Source organism: Delphinus delphis, chromosome 1 (assembly GCF_949987515.2).
Source record: "Delphinus delphis chromosome 1, mDelDel1.2, whole genome shotgun sequence".
Lineage (NCBI taxonomy): Eukaryota > Metazoa > Chordata > Mammalia > Artiodactyla > Delphinidae > Delphinus > Delphinus delphis.
This window is the reverse complement of record NC_082683.1, coordinates 105192889-105215973: the sequence shown is the minus strand read 5'-3', so window position 1 is coordinate 105215973 and position 23085 is coordinate 105192889. Positions and strand designations below refer to the sequence as shown.

Genomic DNA, 23085 nt, shown 5'->3' with positions numbered 1-23085 from the left:
TTGCCTCCTTTGTCATAGATTTGTTGACCATAGTTGCGTGGGTTTATCTCTGGGCTTTCTATTCTGTTCCATTGATCTATATTTCTGTTTTTGTGCCAGTACCATATTGTCTTGATTACTGTAGCTTTGTAGTATAGTCTGAAGTCAGGGAATCGGATTCCTCCAGCTCCGTTTTTTTCCCTCAAGACTGCTTTGGCTATTTGGGGTCTTTTGTATCTCCATACAAATTTTAAGATTTTTTGTTCTAGTTCTGTAAAAAATGCCATTGGTGATTTGATAGGGATTGCATTGAATCTGTAGATTGCCTTGGGTAGTATAGTCATTTTCACAATATTGACTCTTCCAGTCCAAGGACATGGTATATCTTTCCATCTGTTTGTATCATCTTTAATTTCTTTCATCAGTGTCTTATAGTTTTCTGCATGCAGGTCTTTTGTCTCCCTAGGTAGGTTTATTCCTAGGTTTTTTAATTCTTTTTGTTACAATGGTAAATGGGAGTGTTTCCTTACTTTCTCTTTTTCATCATTAGTGTATAGGAATGCAAGAGATTTCTGTTCATTAAATTTGTATCCTGCAACTTTACCAGATTCAATGATGAGCTCTAGTAGTTTTCTGGTGGCATCTTTAGGATTCTCTATATATAGTATCATGTCATCTGCAAAGAGTGAAAGTTTTACTTCTTCTTTACCAATTTGTATGCCTTTTATTTCTTTTTCTTCTCTGATTGCTGTGGCTAGGACTTCCAAAACTATGTTGAATAATAGTGGTGAGAATGGACATCCTTGTCTTGTTCCTGATCTTAGAGGAAATGCTTTCAGTTTTTCACCACTGAGAATGGTGTTTGCTGTGGGTTTGTGGTATATGGCCTTTATTTTATTGAAGTAGGTTCCCTCTATGCCCACTTTCTGGAGAGTTTTTATCATAAATGGGTGTAGAATTTTCTCAAAATATTTTTCTGCATCTATTGAGATGATCATATGTTTTTTCTTTTTTTTTTTTAATTTATTTTATTTATTTATTTTTGGCTATGTTGGATCTTTGTTGCTGTGAGTGGGCTTTCTCTAGTTGCGGCAAGCGGGGGCTACTCTTTGTTGTGTTGCGCGGGTTTCTCATTGCAGTGGCTTCTTTTTTTGTGGAGCGTGGGCTTCAGTAGTTGTGGCTCGTGGGCATCAGTAGTTGTGGCTCATGGGCTCTAGAGCGCCGGCTCAGTAGTTGTGGTGCACAGGCTTAGTTGCTCCGCGGCATGTGGGATCTTCCTGGACCAGGGCTCGAACCCGTGTCCCCTGCATTGGCAGGCGGATTCTTAACCACTGTGCCACCAGGGAAGTCCGATCATATGGTTTTTCTTACTCAGTTTGTTAATATGGTGTATCACATTGATTGATTTGCGTATATTGAAGAATCCTTGCATCTCTGGGATAAATCCCACTTGATCATGGTGTATGATCCATTTAATGTGTTGTTGGATTCTGTTGGCTAGTATTTTGTTGAGGACTTTTTCATCTATATTCATCAGTTATGTTGGTCTGTAATTTTCTTTTTTTGTGATATCTTTATCTGGTTTTGGTATCAGGGTGATGGTGGCCTCATAGAATGAGTGTGGGTGTTTTCCTTTCTCTGCAACATTTTGGAGGGGTTTGAGAAGGATGGGTGTTAGCTCTTCTCTAAATGTGTGATAGAATTCACCTGTGAAGCCATCTGGTCCTGGACTTTTGTTTGTTGGAAGATTTTTAATCATAGTTTCAATTTCATTACTTGTGATTGGTCTGTTCAAATTTTCTATTTCTTCCTGGTCCAGTCTTTGGAGGTCATACCTTTCTAAGAATTTGTCCATTTCTTCCAGGTTGTCCATTTTATTGGCATAGAGTTGCTTGTAGTAGTCTCTTAGGATGCTTTGTATTTCTGCGGTGTCTGTTGTAACTTCTCCTTTTTCATTTCTAATTTTATTGATTTGAGTCCTCTTCCTCTTCTTCTTGATGAGTCTGGCTAATGGTTTATCAATTTTGTTTATCTTCTCAAAGAACCAGCCTTTAGTTTCATTGATCTTTGCTATTATTTTCTTTGTTTCTATTTCATTTTTTTCTGCTCTGATCTTTATGATTTTTTCTTCTGCTAACTTTGGGTTTTGCTTGTTCTTCTTTCTCTAGTTCCTTTAGGTTTAACAGTAGATTGTTTATTTGAGATTTTTCTTGTTTCTTGAGGTAAGCTTGTATAGCTATAAACTTCTCTCTTAGAACTGCTTTTGCTGCATCCCATAGGTTTCGGATCATCGTGTTTTCATTTTCATTTGTCTCTAGGTAATTTTTGATATCCTCTTTGATTTCTTTAGTGATCTCTTGGTTATTTAGTAACGTATTGTTTAGCCTCCATGTGTTTGTGTTTTTTACATTTTTTTCCCTGTAATTGATTTCTAATCTCATAGTGTTGTGGTCAGAAAAGATGCTTGATATGATTTCAGTTTTTTAAAATTTACTGAGGCTTGATATGTGACCCAAGATGTGATCTCTCCTGGAGAATGTTCCGTGCACACTTGAGAAGAAAGTGTAATCTGCTGTTTTGGGATGGAATGTCCTATAAATATCAATTAAACCTATCTGGTCTATTGTGTCATTTAAAACTTGTGTTTCCTTATTACTTTTCTGTTTGGATGATCTGTCCGTTGGTGTAAGTGAGGTGTTAAAGTCCCCCACTATTATTGTGTTACTGTTGATTTCCTCTTTTATAGCTGTTAGCAGTTGCATTATGTATTGAGGTGCTCCTATGTTGGGTGCATATATATTTATAATTGTTTTATTTTCTTCTTGGATTGATCCCTTTATCATTACATAGTGTCCTTCCTTGTCTCTTGTAACATTCTTTATTTTAACATCTATTTTATCTGTGTATTGCTACTCTGGCTTTCTTTTGATTTCCATTTGCATGGAATATCTTTTTCCATCCCCTCACTTTCAGTCTTTATGTGTCCCTAGGTCTGAAGTGGGTCTCTTGTAGACAGCATATATATGGGTCTTGTTTTTGTATCCATTCAGCAAGCCTGTGCTTTTTGGTTGGTGCATTTAATCCATTCACATTTAAGGTAATTATTGATATGTATGTTCCCTTACCATTTTCTTAATTTTGGGGGGTTTGTGTTTCTAGGTCTTTTTCTTCTCTTGTGTTTCCCACTTAGAGAAGTTGCTTTAGCATTTGTTATAGAGCTGGTTTGGTGGTGCTGAATTCTCTTAGCTTTTGCTTGTCTGTAAAGCTTTTGATTTCTCCATCGAATCTGAATGAGATCCTTGCCAGGTAGAGTAATCTTGGTTGTAGGTTCTTCCCTTTCATCACTTTAGGTATATCATGCCACTCCCTTCTGGCTTGTAGAGTTTCTGCTGAGAAATCAGCTGTTAACCTTATGGGAGTTCCCTTGTATGTTATTTGTCATTTTTCCCTTGCTGCTTTCAATAACTTTTCTTTGTCTTTAATTTTTGCCAATTTGATTACTATGTCTCAGTGTATTTCTCCTTGGGTTTATCCTGTATGGGACTCTCTGCACTTCCTGGACTTGGGTGGCTATTTCCTTTCCCATGTTAGGGAAGTTTTCAACTATAATCTCTTCAAATATTTTCTTGGGTCCTTTCTCCATCTCTCCTCCTTCTGGGACCCCTGTAATGCAAATGTTGTTGAGTTTAATGTTGTCCCAGAGGTCTCTTAGGCTGTCTTCATTTCTTTTCATTCTTTTTTCTGTATTTTTTCCACAGCAGTGAATTCCACCATTCTTTCTTCCAGGTCACTTATCCGTTCTTTTGCCTCAGTTATTCTTCTATTGATTCCTTCTAGTGTATTTTTCATTTCAGTTATTGTATTGTTCATCTCTATTTGTTTGTCCTTTAATTCTTCTAGATTTTTGTTAAATATTTTTGCATCTTATTGATCTTTGCCTCCATTCTTTTTCCAAGGTCCTGGATCATCTTCACTATCATTATTCTGAATTCTTTTTCTGGAAGGTTGCCTATCTCCATTTCATTTAGCTGTTTTTCTGGGGTTTTATCTTGTGCCTTCATCTGGTACATAGCCCTCTGCCTTTTCATCTTGTCTGTCTTTCTGTGAATGTGGTTTTTGTTCCACAGGATACAGGATTGTAGTTCTTCTTGCTTCTGCTGTCTGCCCTCTCTAGGTTTTATAGAAATTAATGAACTTTTCCATGACTTTCTAAAGGAGTAGACTATACTCAGCCATAAAAAGAAACAAAATTGAGCTATTTGTAATGAGGTGGATAGACCTAGAGTCTGTCATACACAGTGAAGTAAGTCAGAAAGAAAAAGACAAATACCGTATGCTAACACATATATATGGAATTTAAGAAAAAAAAATGTCATGAAGAACCTAGGGATAAGGCAGGAATAAAGACGCAGACCTTCTAGAGAACGGACTTGAGGTTATGGGGAGGGGGAAGGGTGAGCAGTGACGGGGCGAGAGAGAGTCATGGACATATACACACTAACAAACGTAGTAAGATAGATAGCTAGTGGGAAGCAGCCGCATGGCACAGGGATATTGGCTCGGTGCTTTGTGACAGCCTGGAGGGGTGGGATAGGGAGGGTGGGAGGGAGGGAGACGCAAGAGGGAAGAGATATGGGAACATATGTATATGTATAACTGATTCACTTTGTTATAAAGCAGAAACTAACACACCATTGTAAAGCAACTATACCCCAATAAAGATGTTAAAAAAAAAAAAAAGGAGTAGACTAAATCTAGTGATACAAATGTATTCTTTGATTTAGGAACAGATTACAGACTTTGATTTTGGAGTTTTAATATTTGATTACCTTCTTTTTGGAGCATATATATACCTGTACACACAATGGATGCTTAATAAGTTCTCATTAATTTGGCAAGCAGTAAAATGCAAGGTGAGTATGGATAGAGCAGTGCTGTGTAACTTCAGTGCCAGGGTTGCTGTGTGCTTACTGGTTGTGAGACCCAGCTCATTATTTGAGAGCTGATGCAGAGTTTCAGGAAGCACTCTGAGCTGTGGTACCGAAGTCCTGGTGTGGGACAGTTTGAGCCCAGGGAATGTGCTTAGGTAAGAGACCATTAAGAAATAGGCTTTGCATTGCTTCTAAGAATGAGGCCTTGTGCTTCTTTGTCTAGTTTAGGCTTCTATTGGTGAGCTAAGGAGAAGAAGAAGAGGAGAAGCAATTCTTGAGAACTTCCTTAGAGGTTATACCTGGCTCTAAAGAGTCTTGGTTGAGCTAGCCGAGTAACTAGTCCTAGGACAAGCAAACTTTGCAGGAGTCCCTTTGCTTGTATGTATAGTTCCCTGGGATTGCTATAGGGTTCCAAGTCATCACTGTTTGGAATAGTAGTATTCCAGCTTGAATGTGCATCAAGTTTTGGAGGGTTTGTTAGAACACAGATTGCTGAGCCCACCCCCAGAGTTTCTGATTCTGTAGGCCTGGCATGGGACCGGATCATTCACGTTTCTGACAAGTTCTCAGGTGATGCTGCTAATGTTTGGGGAACAACACTTCAAGAACCATTGGCTTAGAGCATCCTCAGGTGTTTAAGTTTGGGGAGCTACGTAAGCTTAGTTGGTGTCTTCTTATAGTTCCTGCAGTGTGTAGAGGTGAGTTTCCAGGTGTATTAATTCATTCAGCAAACACATGAGTGTTTCAGTTGTTAGGGGATACTGTGAAGAAAGCATGCAAAAATGCCTCCATTTGTGAAACTTCCATGAGCATAGGCCAGGATTAACCTGATTATCAGTCCTTCTTTTTTTAAAAAATTTATTTATTTGTTTTTATATTTGGCTGCGTTGGGTCTTCGTTGCCGCACGTGAGCTTTCTCTAGTTGCGGTGATCGGGGCTATTCCTCACTGTGGTGTGCAGGCCTCTCACTGCGGTGGCTTCTCCTGTTGCGGAGCACAGGCTCTAGGCATGCAGGCTTCAGTAGTTGTGGCTCGCGGGCTCCAGAGCGCAGGCTCAGCAGTTGTGGCACATGGGCCTACTTGCTCCGTGGCATGTGGGATCCTCCCGGACCAGGGCTCGAACCCGTGTCCCCCGCATTGGCAGGCGGACTCTTAACCACTGCGCCACCAGGGAGGCCCCCAGTCCTTCTGGTTATCAGCGCTTGCAAAGGTGAGCCTGTTTGTTTTCCTAGCTTCCTTCTACTTGTTTTTACTTTCTTTTGGAATCTTTGGATTTAGTAATAATGACATTGATATTATTAATCATCGCCATAACTTTTTATTGAGTGTTTGTTCTGTGTCACATACTGTGCAGTTAAGTGCTTTACAATCATTATCGCATTTAATCTTTAGAACAACCCTGGTGTTTTCATCTCCATTTAAAAGATGAACTTTAAAAAGGTTGGTAACTTACCCAGGATGATGCAGCTAGTTGACAGTGGTGCTAGGTCTGTTTGACTGCAAGACCACACTCTTTACTACCATGCCTTTTAAACTGCAGATTGTGACCACTAGTGGGTCATGAAACCAATTTGGTAGGTCTCAAACTGCACTTTTTTGGGAAAAAATCGAATCGAATAGAAGAATCACAAGGTAGGGGTAAGCATTGTTTCTTGAAATGTTTGTTTTGGCTGTGTACATATATATGTGACTATTTGTTACCGTAGATCACAGTAAAAATGTTTGTAAGCTACTGCCTTCTTGATGATGGGACTTTAGGTCACCTAATCATTTTAAAAGACAGATTAGAAAATTTAGGCCTTAGGAAAGTCAGTAATTTTTCAAGAGCACGAAAATTAGTGGCAGTACAAAGACAAGATGTCTGACTTTTCAGCCCCTGGCCCACTGCTTTGTCCCTCACACCATGCTGCTTCCTTAAAAGCGCACTGTATTGCCTGGGAATTGAGCCTTATCTTTTCATGTGATAGGAAATATGCCATGGAACCTTTACAGATGTTGACAAAACCTGAAAAGGGAAGTTGAATCAGCCTGCTCTGGGTAGGTGAAAATTCTGCCATGGAGCCCCCAAAGTCTACAGATAAAGCTGTAACATTTCTTCTGCTAATGCTGGTGTGCTCGATGGAATGAGGATAATATTAACTAACAGTGCCAGGCTGTAAGCATGTTTCATATACTAACTCATTTAAGTACCAATTATTTTGACAGGGTGGCCATGGCTGGGTCGTGAATGGCTGTTTTGAGTGAGAGGGGGCGTCCTACCAGCATGCGCTAACTCTCCTCTGTGCTGTCTCCAGTTCCTCATTTTGTTCCTGCTGAGTTCAGAGCTATTTTTTCTCATAGCCTGGCTTACCTGAACATGGTCTCAGCTTTATTTTCTTGTTTCAGAACATCCACCTTTGTTAGGTGGGTAATTTAGGTTCCTGTTACCTTTCCCCTTAAATTAGTACATTGCTGATCTGCGTCAGGGCCAGGGCTGTAGACCGTCAGCATGAATAGGTGATGGTGTACGTTGGTTCCCTCATGCAGAATGCTGCCCCAACCCTATACACGAAGGAGCTTACTACAGTCTGTCCAAGAGTACTGGGGGGACACTTGGAAATAACTTGAGAATACTTACAAACCCTTCCAGCAAGTGTCCTTTAGCATTATGCGAATAATGCACGGAAGCTGAGGGAATGAAAAGTCAAGGCCTCCCCTTGTGGGGAGGGGAGGCTTGCACGTTCCAGTTAGAAGAATACGTAGAAGCAGGTAAGGATGGGGTGAAAACTTTCCATTGTGAGTCATAAAATTTGAATTAGGAGGAGCCTAAAAGGCCTGAAAGAGTGAAGTGATTGGCCTTGGGTCAGGTGGCGGCTAGGTGCTAGAGAGCCAGGCATGGAACCTAGGTCATCATTCTGTGGCCCCTTTCATCCTAAGACATGTTTACTGGAGTTGTCTTCCAAAGCACCTGATTACAGAAAAGAGTGACTCTCCCTTACCCTAGCATGAATGAAACAGAGGCGCCAGGAACATGTACCAGGTTTATTCAATTTCTTTGCATTTTCCTCCAAATGCTATGACCTGCCCCCTGCCCCCCGGCTCCCCAGGGCTATGTGTGTCCTAGTTTGTGAAATGCCGGGGTAAAGGAACCTCCAAACTTTTAAACAAATGTATGCCCCAAGAAAAACTTTTTTTTGAGCATGGACCCTCTCCTCCAAGTAAGTAAATATTTATAAATTATGTGCCTGTACAACTATTATACCATATGTGCATATGTTAACTCTTAGTAAAGTTCAATTATATGTTTTTTAGACTGTAAATATGTAGACATTCTAAAAGTTCTTCTGGCTCCCCAGTGGATGGCATTGCACCCCTCCACCTCTGGAATACACACATCTGATTTTGCAGACCACTGGTCCAGACTGAAAATTGAACAGTTTAATGTCAAAGCTATTGGTTCTTTCATTAGATAGATTACTTTTTAATCCCAGTAATTTGAATGTCCCTCTGCAAAGTAGTTTTTGAGGTTTTGAATTAAAAAGCTGTCTTTCCAGAGTGGAAGAGATAAGGATGGAGGATGTATATGAATTAGGTTGAATTTCTCCTAAAGAAAGAATGCTGTGTTTTTTTGTTGTTTTTTTTTTGCGGTACGTGGGCCTCTCACTGTTGTGGCCTCTTCCGTTGTGGAGCACAGGCCCCAGACGCGCAGGCTCAGCGGCCATGGCTCACGGGCCCAGCCGCTCCGCCGCGTGTGGGATCTTCCCGGACCGGGGCACGAATCCGTGTCCCCTACATTGGTAGGAGGACTCTCAACCACTGCGCCACCAGGGAAGCCCTGTTTTTGATGTAAGGAGAATGAACAACTTTCCCTTTTATGGTCTGTGTTGGTGCAAAACCCTTGTTTGATATCATTAAGTTTTCCCTACCCCCTGCTATAGTGATTAACCTGCTTCATAATCCATATTAGGGCTTGGTAAATGTTTGCTGATTTTGAAAAAAATACTTTCAGCCTTAACTAGAGAGCAAATTAGAGATGACAGAGAAGCAGGATGGAGAATATACCACGCTTTCCTATGGAATGCTGTTGAATGCTACTGGTAGTTTGAAAGGTTGTTAATTTGTTTTAGGCCTTCTGCAATATTACCCAAAGTTGGGCAAGACTTGTAATCAGAAGTAATGAAAATAAATTCGTTCGTTTCATTTCAGGGTTTGGAAGCCCAGGACTTTGAGGATTAGCTAAGACAAAGATACACTGAGTAAATGCAATGAAAATTAATTTTGGTAATAATAAATTCCATTTTTGTAGTAATATAAAAAGGAATAACACGGCCATCATTTGTGGAGAGACTCTGGAGGGCAAATTAAAGAGAGGGATAAAAGTCACTGGCTACGCAGCAGAGCCAGAAAAACTCAGGGACATGTATTATGTATATACATGTTTATTATATATGTGTGAAATAGAGTATATAAATACACTCTATTTTAGTATATTTATAGAGTATATTATATATGTTATATATGTAGTGTATATCATAGAGTATATAAATATACTCTATGATATATATACATAATACATATATATTATGTATTATGAAATATATGAAATATACATAATAGAAATGTATATTATATATATACACGTATTACGTATATGTATTTCCCAATACTTTTGTCATTTGTGAGGATGCAAATCATTTCAATATTAGAGCAGCTCAGTTCACTACTGTTACTGGAAAAACGAGTTAAACCAAGCACATATCCTACTGAGGGTGAGTCAACAGTGTCATTTTAACGTAAGGAGGGACAGTATATTAAGTGACTTATTCCAAGTCCTGTGGTTTTCCTCCAGCTGAGCAAAGAGCTGTTGTTTCAGAAGTGGGGCTTAGATGCCAAAAAAAAAAAAAAAAAAAACCTTGCCCATTTCTTTTCTCAATTATAGCCATTTAGTTTTCTTTTTGCCTGAGCCTTTTCAAAAACCCATTTTCTCCTTACATTTCTGTCATCAGATTTCCTGAATTTTGATGGAATACTTATTTATAGAGAATATGTTATTTGTTATAAACCAATTATAATTTGAAACTTTATTTTGAATTTCTCCACCAATTTATGGACCCGGGTTGGTATATGGTGTCAGAGATCCTTTAAAAAATGTTGTAAGGGAAACAGAACAGTAATCTATTTTAACAAGTCATTATTTTCTACAGTTCTTTAGTGGTGTGGACATGAAGTAAGGTAGTATTTTATGGAACAATGTACCAAAATGTAGTAATGAAATTTATCCTTTTGACTTTGGAAGAGACGAGTCTTGTATTCTCAGCCTGTGGAAAAACAGTGTTCTGAGCTGTCTGAGGTTTTCTTGAGTGGCATCCAGTATCATTATGGGTATGTGTCTGGAGAGTTTATTTCTAGGTTTGGGAAGGTGAGTTTTTGTCTTTTTTCCCTCTCGGTGGATTCCTTCAATTGGAGAGAAGCAGACCAGATGAGGAAAATATTCTTTTATGGATTCTCGGTTTACCACATTAGTTATTACCCACCTTCTCTGAGTAGCAGACCACACTTTTCCTGTTTTCCTGTTTAGTGGTTCAGTTTTCATTAACTTAACTGCAGATGTGTTCTTTGAAGGGATTTATTTCTAATGAATTGAATTGTGGGTAGCTTAATCAAATGATGATAGATTGCCTGCTTTTAATAGGGTCATCATTTGTAAGAGTAAAATCTTGTCAAGATGAGGTGTAATCATTCTTATGATCTGGTTCCATAATTTCCTTTTGCTTCTGTGATGCTACTCTATTGTTGAGAAGAAATGGTATCTAGTTACAATTTCACAAAGGAAAAACTCTATACAATTTCACCTGGTCTTTTATCTCATAGAGCAGTTTGTTTTTGTCTTTTCCCTAAGAAATATTGATAATACATAGTAGTGTATTGAATCCTAGGGTTGGCAAGTTTTCAAAAGTGGGGTTCTTTTGTTGTAGAGGTAGGAGTGATATTAATGAATGGATGTCAGTCCTTGTTAGGGCATGTGCATGAAGAGTGGTTCTTATCCTGGGAACTCAGTATTACCTTCATTTTTGAGAAGAGTGTGGTCATTAGCTGATCTTTGGCATAGGTGTTTTTTTTGTGTACACAGCTGGTATGTGGGTGCTTAGCTACATGAAAATGTTAAGAGTCACAAATGTATATTAAAGAGGTTTGCAGGTTTTGGTGGATATCAGATTGTTCTGACTGCATCGCAACAGGTGTAGTGAGTGAAAGGACGCTGGACTAGTAGGTCAAAGAATTGTGTTTTAGGGCTTCCCTGGTGGCGCAGTGGTTGGGAGTCCGCCTGCCGATGCAGGGGACCTGGGTTCGTGCCCCGATCCGGGAAGATCCCACATGCCGCAGAGCGACTGGGCCCGTGAGCCATGGCCGCTGAGCCTGCGCGTCCGGAGCCTGTGCTCCGCAACGGGAGAGGCCACAGGAATGAGAGGCCCGCGTACCACAAAAAAAAAAAAAAAAAAGAATTGTGTTTTAGTCCTACTTTGGCCATCTTGACTTGAATAACTTTGGACAAGTCCCTTATTTCTTTGAATTGCAGTTTCCTCTTCTGTAAAATGGTGCTAATACCAATTTGCATGCTTACAAGATTGTTGTGGGGATCAAATGAGATCGTTTGTATGGAAATGTTTTGTAAAGTACGGAGGTACTTTTATCATAGTGTTATGTTTGGCCAGTTGATCTGGGTATTTCAGCCTTCTCAGGGCTGAGAAATTGAGGGTGTGAACTGACTTTTCTGATTTGCTTGGCCACAGTGTTCACATTGGCCTTAGAATGCTTATAGGTTTGGGTGGGGGAACATAGGTAGAAATAAGCTGAAACTTCCTGCCCTTTAGAAGCTGGGATGTTAATCCTGGGTACATGTTGCCGAGTCAGTACCAACTCCATCTGTAGGTGCTTATTACTCTCATTTTACTGGGATGACACTGACCAGACAACTAACTTAGGATATGACTGGCCAATTTCTGAAATTCACATCTTTAGAGTTACCCCTTGAGGGGTAAGGTACTGTGTCTTTGGAAGGTTGATGCTTTGGGGTTATTTTCTGTGGAGATGGAAGCTCACTGTGCTTAAATTTATAAACATGTTCTACTTAGCTATTCTAAAGCCAGATTACATTGAGGGAGAGAATACTTGATTCACTTGATGTTTTTAATATGAAACTTAGAGTATTTGAGACTTTCTGTGGCAACTTATATTCAGGCTTAGTGCCAAAGTGATTACAATGCCTTGGTTTTAATGTTTTTGATGAGGTGATGTGTGCTTTGCTGGGGAGGAGGAGAGATGTTATTTAATCACCAGCAAACACTAATACACTAATAACCACATTCACTGAATCCTTTGTCCCTTTGCTTGAACTGAGGGTTACTTGCTTTAATACCAGTTTTCCAGAGGGCTTAATCCTGTTAATGTGATGAAGTGATGGTGAGAAGGACATTCCCACTGGGCCTGGAGTGGTATAACTGGTAAAACTCCCTTTGTAAATCCCTCTTGTTCAACATGAGTGTCACTCCCATTTCCCCAAAGTGGAATGAATTTTTATTGAGGAGAGTATTTTAAGAGTGATAAACAAAAGAGATTAAAATATCTCCTCTGTCAGGTCACTGTGACCTTAGAAAGCTAGAATAAACTATCATTTTGCAGATTTTATTTTTGTCTTCTTTTGTGGGAAATTAAGGACTTGTTTATGTTCTCTTCAAAAGAGATAGAAAACGACTGGCCTGCTCCTTCAACAGTTTGGCTTGGCAAACATTTTCCAAGCATTTCCCCTGTGCCTGGCCTCTTAGCTGGGTTGAAGCTACGTAGAGCAGACATGGTGTAGGTGTTGCCCAGTCCAGAGTCTCTCTTTTGCTGGAACTCCCTTGGGCTGTCAGGCAGGAGGAGTGGCAGCAAAGCAGATGAAATGAGTGGTAGGCCAGGGCATCTGCTTAAAAAATTTTTTTCTAGGAATTTATGACTCATTTATGAGAGTAGGGGAAGCACTGAGCTCCAGAAAGTCAACACCCCTTACTGGATTTACCCCCCAAATTTTAATCTAATATATTGGAGTTTAGATCATTGCTTTTGCTCTTTCTGAGAACTCTGTACTGAAACTGGGACAAGGGAAGTCTTTTGGCCTCTCTAGAACCAAAAAAACCTTTGTGAAAGGCAATGTAACTTTTGCCAGATCAGGTGTTGCTGCAAATAGAGAAACCTAGATTTCCTTCCCTTGTTTGAAGACACAAACATGGAAGACAAATTTCAATATGGTCACTTATTATTATTATTTTTAACATCTTTATTGGAGTATAATTGCTTTACAGTGGTGTGCTAGTTTCTGCTTTACAACAAAGTGAATCAGTTATACATATACATATGTTCCCGATATGGTCACTTATTGACGTATAGGTGTACCTTGGAGATATTGTGGGTTCAGTACCAGACCACTGCAATAAAGTGAATGTCACAATAAAGCAAGTTACATGAATTTTTTGGTTTCCCAGTGCATATAAAAGTTATGTTTACACTGTATTGTAGTCTATTACATGTATAATAGCATTATATGTAAGAAAACAATGTACATATCTTAATTAAAAATACTTTGTTGCTAAAAATGCTGACCATCATTTGAGCCTTCATCAAATGGTAATGTTTTTGCTGGTGGAAGGTCTTGCCTCGTTATTGGTGGCTGCTGACTGATCAGGTGGTGGTTGCTGAAGATTGGGGGGGCTGTGGCACTTTCTTAAAATAAGACAACAGTGAAGTTTTCTTCATCGATTGACTCTTACTTTTGTGAATGATTTCTCTGTAGTGTGCAATTCTGTTTGATAGCATTTTACCCACACTAGAACTTTTTTCAAAATTGGAGTCAGTCTTCTCAGCCTCTGCTACTGCCTTGTCAACTAAGTTTAATAAAATATTCTAACTCCTATGTTGTCATTTCAGCAGTCTTCACTAGGAGTAGATTCCATCTCAAGAAACCACTTTCTTTGCTCATCCATAAGAAGTGTATCCTTATCCGTTAAAGTTTTATCATGAGATTGAGCAATTCAGTGCCATCTTCAGGGTCTGCTTCTAATTAAAGTTCTCTTGCTATTTCCACCACATCTGCAGTTATTTTGTCCACTATGAGGTCTTTTTTTAAAAATTGAAATATAGTAGATGTACAATATTATGTTAGATTCAGGTGTACCACATAGAGATTTGACATTTGCATACATTATGAAATGTTCACCATGATAAGTCTAGTAACCATCTGCCCCATACAAAGTTATTACAGTATTATTGACCGTATTCCTTATATTACATTCCTGTGCCTTATTTATTCTATAACTGGATGTTCGTATGTCTTAATCCCCTTCACCTATTTTGCCTCACCCCACTCTCTCCCCTCTGGCAACCACCCATTAGTTCTCTGTATCTGTGAGTCTGTTTTCATTTTGGCTTTTTTTGTTTTGTGTTTTAGATTCCACATATAAAGTGAGATCATATGGTATTTGTCTCTCTCTGTCTGACTTATTTCACTTAGCATAATGCTCTCTGGATTCATCCATGTTGTTGCAAATGGAAAGATTTTTGTTTTTATGGCTGAGTAATATTCTGTTATATGTTTATATATACCACATCTTCTTTATCCATTCTTCTATTGATGGACACTTAGGTTGCTTCCATATCTTGGCTATTGTTAATAATGCTGCTATGAACATTGGGGTGCATGTATCTTTTCAAATTAGTGTTTTTGTTTTCTTTGGGTAAATACCCAGAAATTACTGAATCATGTGGCAATTCTATTTTTAGTCTTTTTGAGGAGCCACCATATTATTTTCCATAGTGGCTGCACCAATTTATATTCCCATCAACACTTTAAGAGGGTTCCCTTTTCTAAACATGCTCACCAGCACTTGTTATTTGTTGTCTTTTTGATGATAGCCATTCTGACAGGTGTGAGGAGACATCTCGTGGTTTAGATTTGCATTTCCCTAATGATTAGTGATGTTGGGCATTTTTTCATGTGTCTATTGGCCATATGTATGTCTTCTTCAGAAAAATGTCTATTCAGATTCTCGGCCCAATTTTTTTTTTTTTTTTTGCGGTACGCGGGCCTCTCACCATTGTGGCCTCTCCCGTTGCAGAGCACAGGCTCCAGACACGCAGGCTCAGCGGCCATGGCTCACGGGCCTAGCTGCTCCGTGGCATGTGGGATCTTCCTGGACCGGGGCATGAACCTGTGTCCCCTGCATCGGCAGGCGGACTCTCAACCACTGCGCCACCAGGGAAGCCCTCGAACCAGTTTTTGATAGGGTTGTTTGTTTTTTTGATGTTGATTTATATGAGTTCTTTGTACATTTTGGATATTTACTCCTTATCAGATATATCATTTGCAAATACCTTCTCCCATTCAGTAGGCTGCCTTTTTGTTTTGTTGATAGTTTCCTTTGCTGTGCAAAAGCTTTTTAGTTTGATGTAGTCCCATTTGTTTATTTTTGCTTTTGTTTCCCTTGCCTGAAGAGATAGATCCAAAAAAAATATCGCTAAGATCAGTATCAAAGATCGTACTGCCTATGTTTTCTTCCAGGAGTTTCATGGTTTCAGGTCTTGCATTTAAGTCTTTAATCCATTTTGAATTTATTTTTGTATATGGTGTGAGAAAGTGGCCCAGTTTGATTCTTTTGCCTGCAGCTGTCTAGTTTTTCCCAGTACCATTTATTGAAGAGACTGTCTTTCCCCCATTGTATATTCTTGCCTCCTTTGTTGTAGACTAATTGGCCATATAAACCTGGGTTTACTTCTGGGCTCTCTATTCTGTTCCGTTGATCAATGTCTCTGTTTTTGTGCCATGTCATACTGTTTTGATTACTATAGCTTTGTAGTATAGTTTCAGTTTGGGAGCATGATACCTCCCGCTTTGTTCTTTCTCAAGATTGCTTTGGCTGTTGAGGGTCTTTTGAGGTTTCATACAAATTTTAGGATTATTTGTTCTGGTTCTGTGAAAAATACCACTGGTATTTTGATAGGGATTGTCTTGAATCTTAGACTGCTTTGTGTAGTTAGGACATTTAAACAGTATTGCTGCTTCTAATCCATGAGCATGGTATATCTGTTCATTTGTTTGTGTCATCTTTAGTTCCTTTCATTAATGTCATATAGTTTTCCCAGAAGAGGTCTTTTACCTTTTAGATTTATTCCTTGGTATTTTGTTCTTTTTGATACAATTGTAAATGAGATAGTTTTCTTTATTTCTCTTTCTGATTATTATTACTGTATAGAAATGCAACAGTTTTCTGTATTTTGCATCCTGCAACTTTACTGAATTTATTTATTCTAATAGTTTTTTTTAATAGCATCTTTAGATTTTCTACAGATAGTATCATGTCATCTGCAAACAGTGACAGTTTTACTTCTTCCTTTCCAATTTGAATTCCTTTTATTTCTTTTTCTTGTCCGATTGCTGTGGCTAGAACTGCTGCTACTATGTTGAATAAAAGTGGCAAGAGTGGGCATCCTTGTCTTGTTCCTAGTCTTGGAGTAAATACTTTCAGCTTTTCACCATTAAACTGAGGGTTTGTCATATATGGCCTTTATTATGTTGAGGTATGTTCCTTCTGTACTCACTTATTGAGAGTTTTTTATCATAAATGGATGTTGAATTTTGTCTAAAGCTTTTTCTGCATCTATTGAGATGATCATATGATTTCTATTCTTCAATTTTGTTTGTTGGGAGTTTTAAAATTACTGATTCAGTTTCAATTCTGATAATGAGTCTGTTCATATTTTCTACTTCTTTCTGATTCAATCTTGGGAAATTGTCCATTTCTAAGGATTTATCCATTTTTTTTCTAGGTTGTCCATTTTACTGACATAACTGTTTGTAGTAATCTCTTATGATTCTTTGTATTTCTGTGGTGTTTGTTGTATGTTCTCTTTCTTTTCTGATTTTATTGATTTCAGTACTCTCTCTTTTTTCCTTGATGACTCTGGCTAAAGATTTATCCATTTTATTTATCTTTTCAAAGAACCAGCTCTTAGTTTCATTGATCTTTTCTATTGCTTTTAGTCTCTGTTTCATTTATTTCCACTCTGATCTTTTTTATTTCTTTCCTTCAGCTAACTTTGTGTTTTGTTTATTCTTCTTTTTCTAGTTCCTTTCAGTGTAAGGTTAGATTGTTTATTTGAGATTTTTCTTGTTTTCTGAGGTAGACTTGTATTGCTATAAACTTCCCTTTTAGAACTGCTTTTGCTGTATCCCATAGATGTTGGTCATTGTGTTTCCATTTTCATTTGTCTCTAGGTATTTTTTTTTTTTTTTTTTTTTGCGGTACATGGGCCTCTCACTGCTGTGGCCTCTCCCATTGCGGAGCACAGGCTCCGGATGCGCAGGCTCAGCGGCCATGGCTCACGGGCCTAGCCGCTCCGCGGCATGTGGAATCTTCCCAGACCGGGACACGAACCTGTGTCCCCTGCATTGGCAGACGGAGTCTCAACCACTGTGCCACCAGGGAAGCCCTCTAGGTATTTTTTGTTTTTTTCAATTGATTATTTAGTAGCTCGTTGTTTAGACTCCATGTGTGTTTGGGGTTTTTTTTGCAGTTTTTTTCTTGTAATTGATTTCTAGTCTCATACTGTTGTGGTCGGAAAAGATGCTTGATATGATTTCAGTCTTCTTAAATTTATTGAGACTTGTTTTGTGGCCTAGCATGTGATCTGTCTTGGAGAATGTTCCATGGGCACTTGAAAATAATGAGTATTCTCCTGTTTTTTGGATGAAGTGTTCTGTATATATCTATTAAATTCATTTGATCTAATGTGTCATTTAAGGCCAGTGTTTCCTAATTGATTTTCTCTCTCAGTGATCTGTGCATTGATGTAAGTGGGATGTTAAAAGTCCCCTATTATTGTGTTACTGTCAATTTCTCCCTTTACGTTTGTTACTATTTGCTTTATGTATTTAGGTGCTCCTATGCTGGGTGCATATAAATTTACAATTGTTATACCTTCTTCTTAGATCAATCCTTTTGTCATCATGTAATGTCCTTCTTTGTCTCGTTACAGTCTTTGTTTTAAAGTCTATTTTGTCTGATATAAGTATTGCTACCCTAGCTTTCTTTTCATTTATATTTGTATGGAATACCTTTTTCCATTCTCTCACCTTCAGTCTGTGTGTGTCTTTAGATCTGAAGTGAATCTCTTGTAGGCAGCATATATATGGGTCTTGTTTTTGGTCCATTCAGCCACTCTCTGTCTTTTGATTAGAATATTTAGTCTATTTACATTTAAAGTAATTATTGATAGATATGTACTTATTGCCATTTTGTTAATTGTTTTCTGTCTTTTTTTTATTTCTTTGTTGTTTTTTTTTTCTTCTTTTGCTCTCTTCGCTTGTGATTTGATGGCTATCTCTTGTGTTGTATTTGGATTCCTTTCTCTTTTGTTTGTGTATCACAGATTTTTGGTTTGTGGTTACCCTGAGTCTCATATATAACAACATAAACATCTATATATTTCACTACTTTTGTCTTTTAAACTTCCTATTAGCTTTATAAGTGGTTGATCTACTACCTTTACTGTATTTTTACCTTTACCAGTGAGATTTTTTCTTACATAATTTTCATATTTCTAGTTGTGGCCTTTTTTTCTGCTTAAAGAAGTCCCTTTAACATTTCTTGTAAAGCCTGTTTAGTGGTGCTGAACTCTTTCAGCTTTTGCTTGTCTGTAAAACTCTTTTTATCTCTCCTTCAACTCTGAGTGATAAACTTTTTGGATAGACTGTTCTTTGTTGTAGGTTTTCTCCTTTTATCACTTTGAATATATTGTACCACTCTCTTCTGGCCTGTAAAGTTTCTGATGAAAAGTCAGCTGATAGTATTATGGGAGTTTCCTTGTACTTGTTGCTTTTTTCTTCCTGCTTTTAAGATTCTGTCTTTATTTTTAACTTTTGCCATTTTAATTATAGTGTCCCTTGGTGTGGACCTCTTTGGGTTCATTTTGTTTGGGACTCTCTTTGCTTCCTGGACTTGGATGTCTGTTTCCACCCCCAGTCTAGGGAAGTTTTCAGCTATTAATCTTCAAATAAGTTCTCTGCTCCTTTCTCTCCCTCTGTTTCTTCCGGGACCCCTGTCATGCAAAATCAGTATTCTTGATATTGTCCCAGAGGTCTCTTAAATGGTCCTCATTTTTAAAAGTTGTTTTCCTTTTTTTCTGTTTAGCTTCAGTGATTTCCACTACTCTGTCTTTCAGATTGTTGATCTGTTCTTCTGTATCATCTAATCCACTGTTGATTCCTTCTATTGTATTTTTTTATTTCAGTTATTGTATTCTTCAGCTCTGTTTGGTTCTTCTTTATATTTTGTAACTCTTTGGTAAAATTCTCGCTGTGTTCATCCATTCTTCTCCTGAGCTTGTTGAGCATCTTTACGATCATTACCTTGAACTCTTTATTGGGCAGATTGCTTATCTCCACTTTGTTTAGTTCTTTTACTGAGATTTTGTCTTGTTGCATCCTTTGGAACATATCCTCCATCTCCTCATTTTGCCCAATTCTCCATGTTTATTTCTATGTGTTAGGTAAGTCAGTTATGTTTCCCATTATTGGAGAAGTGGCCTTATGTAGGGGATGTGTGATAAGGCCCAGCAACATGCTCCACTCTGATTACCAGAGCTATATGTTCTGGGGGTATCTCCTATGTGGGCTCTGTGCACCCTACTGTTGTGGCAGGGATAACTCCTGTGTGCATGCTGATAAGTGGGGCTGGTCCCTGGCCTGGTTGACTGCAAGGCCATGTCTCATGCAGTAGCTGTGGGCCAGCTGGAGGGAAGGGTAGGCTTCCCATGCAATTGACTGTTTGGCTTGAGGGGGCTTTGGGGCTGGTGCTAGCCTCTTGGAGTGCAGGACTTCCACTGAAGTCTTGAACCCCTCAAAGTCATCCAAGAGGGTTTGAATCAACTTCTTCCAAGCTCCTTTTAATGCTGATACTTTGACCTCTTACCACAAATCACAAATGAGCTCAATAATATTTAGAATGGTGAATCCTTTCTAGGAGGTTTTCAATTTCCTTGCCCAGATCCATCAGAGAAATCTCTATCTATGGCAGCTATAGCCTTACAAAATGTATTTTTTAAATAATAAGACTTGAAAGTCAAACTTACTTATTGATCCATGGGCTGCAGAAAGGATGTTGTGTTAGTAGCAATGAAAACAACATTAATCTCATAGCACATGTCCATCAGAGCTCTTGGGTAACTAGGTGCACTGTTATTGAGCAGTAATATTTTGAAAGGACTCTATTTTTCTGAGTAGTAGGTCTCAACGGTGGGCTTAGAACATTCAGTAAGCCATGTTGTAAATGGGTGTACTCTTACCTAGGCTGTGTCAGTCCATTTATGGAGCACAGGCAGAGTAGATTTAGCATAATTCTTAAGGGCTCTAGGATTTTTGGAGTAGTATTCAGTAAATAAGCATTGGTTTCAACTTAAAGTTACCAGCTATATTAACCCCTAACAAAAGAGCCTGTTTTTTGAAGCTCTGAAGCCAGGCGTTGACTTCTCTCTAGCTATGAAAGTCCTAGATGGCATCTTCTTCCAATACAGGGATGTTTCATCTATACTGAAAACCTGTTGTTTAGTGTAGCACCTTCATTAATTATCTTAGCTAAGTCTTCTGGATAAGTTGCTGCAACTTCTGCTCAGCACTTGCTGTTTCACCTTCTGCTTTTATGTTAAGGAGATGACTTCTTTCCTTAAACCTTTCCTTAAACCAGCCTCTGCTAGCTTCAAACTTTTCTGCAGCTTCATCACTTCTCTCAGCCTTCATAGAAATGCAGAGTTGGAGCCTTGCTCTGGATTAGGTTTGACTTAAGGGAATATTGTGGCTGGTTTGTTCTTCTATCCAGACCACTAAAACCTTCTCCATATCAGCAATAAGGCTGTTACACTTTCTTATTATTTGTGTGTTCACTGGAGAAGCACTTTTAATTTCCTTCAAGAACTTTTCTTTTGCATTCACAACTTGGCTAAGTGTTTGGTGCAGGAGGCCCAGCTTTCAGCCTATCTTGGCTTTCAACATGCCTTCCTCACTAAGCTTAATCATTTTTAGCTTTTGATATAAAGTGAGAGACGTGTGGCTCTTCCTTTCACTTGAACACTTAGAGGTCATTGCAGAGTCATTAACTGACCTAATTTCACTTTTGTTGTGTCTCAGGGACTATAGAAGCCTGAGGAGAGGGAGAAAGATAGGAGAATAGCTGGTTGGGGAAGTGGTCAGAACACACACATTTATTAAGTTCACTGTCTTACACGGACACAGTTCATGGCACTCCAAAACAATTAAAGTAGAAACATCAACAATCACTGATCACAGCTTATCATAACAAATACAATGATAATGAAAAAATTTGAAATTTTGTGAAAATTACCAAAATGTGACACAGAGACATGAAGTGAGGAATAGCCATTAGAAAAATGGCATGACAGATTGGTTCCATGCATGGTTACCACAAACCTTTAATGTGTAAAAATGCAATAAAGCAAAATGCCGTAAAATGAGATAAGCCTGTATACAAGATTTTCTGTTTGCTGTCTTTCTTGGCTCATCCAGCAACAGTTAGATGAGCAAGAATGGACATGAGCATTTGCAGGCCAAATTGTGACCGTTAGTGTGCTGGGCTGTTGTTATTCAAATGACTGGTGTTAACTCCACAGAAGTCTAAGTAGTCTTAGAGATAAATTCTTGCTTACATGCACAGTAAAGAAAGAATGTGAGTAGTTGAAAGTTTTATGGAGTTAGAGGACTAGGGTTTTTCAGAGGGATTGATTGAACATTGAAATCATCAGCTCTTCATCAAATATTTTTAAACGTGCATTATTATTATTCTTTTCTGTTGACCATGGGGCCAAAGTTTTGTTTGCATGAGTTGGCATAGATTTGTGTTTGAAGAAACAAAAGAAGGGAGGGATTGAAAACAAAACTACATAAAAATGGAAGTTTGGGGCTGTATTTCATGTTTTCTTTTACCCTTGATATTTAATAAAGATTATTTTCCTTCTGTTACCTTCTCCTGTTCCAAGGTTGTTGCCCCAGGCATGTTCTCTGGAAATGGGAACGATATGCATTTACCATCTCCAGATTTAGGTATTTTCCTCACAGTGCTGGTTTCTCTGCTTATCTGGGATATTCTGGGTATGAGCCTACAGTTTAGAACCTTTTGAGCTCTTGGGTTTAGACAGTTCTCAGTGATGTGTGAAGGAAGTTTGAATTGAATATTGTCCACAGGTGAATAGGGTTTACTTTTGGCTGAAGATATAGAACCTCAGTGACCCAGATAATAATATAGAAATGACCCAAATGTTAGGAACTTAGCCTGTGCAAGCCCTGACTTCAGAACATTTAGTGCGACTTTGTATAAATATTCAGACCGGGCTTCCCTGGTGGCGCAGTGGTTGCGGGTCTGCCTGCCGATGCAGGGGACACGGGTTTGTGCCCCGGTCCGGGAAGATCCCACATGCCTCGGAGTGGCTGGGCCCCTGAGCCATGGCCGCTGAGCCTGCGCGTCCAGAGCCTGTGCTCTGCAGCGGGAGAGGCCACAACAGTGAGAGGCCCGCGTACTGCAAAAAAAAAAAAAAAAAAAAAAAAGATTCAGACCTTCTATCATCCATTAGCGTAATACACTGATTATGGTGTTCCAGTGACTTGATTCTTGGGAGTAACATTTACTGTTACCAGCCAACGATTTTAAAAAATCCTTCCTGTAGGGAAGGATGCCTATGGGGAAATCTGAGGTTGTTCCCTGGGTTTTCCCCATTTGGTTTTGGGAAGTTTCCATGATTTTATATAACATATAACAATTTAGATTTTTCCATTTTCACTTTCGACATAATTTTGTCCCTTATTCTTTCTTTTTAGGGTCTACCTCTAAATTAACAAACCGTAGAAATTGTCTACTCCATTTAAAAAGCATTCTGAACAATTTAAGCTAAAAGAACACTTTGTTTCTTTTGGGTGGGTGTCAAGAAAATTATATATATTTATAAAATTCTTTTCCGGCAAGGGTACTTAAAAGCATGTATTTGAAATTAAGGGTTTTTTGAAAAATGGAGCTGTGCTTAACAATATAGTCTTTTAAAAATTTTACAAAGGGAGTGTTTACTAAAAGCACAGGAAATTGGTGACAGGCAGAGTTTGTCTCTGA

At 38.6% G+C, this 23085-nt stretch overlaps 1 protein-coding gene across 1 annotated transcript in view; it reads left to right on the top strand.

The window, feature by feature from the left end:
* Window positions 1-23085, top strand: part of NOTCH2 (notch receptor 2) — a 177826-nt gene that overhangs the window by 21324 nt on the left and 133417 nt on the right. The window lies entirely within an intron of this gene.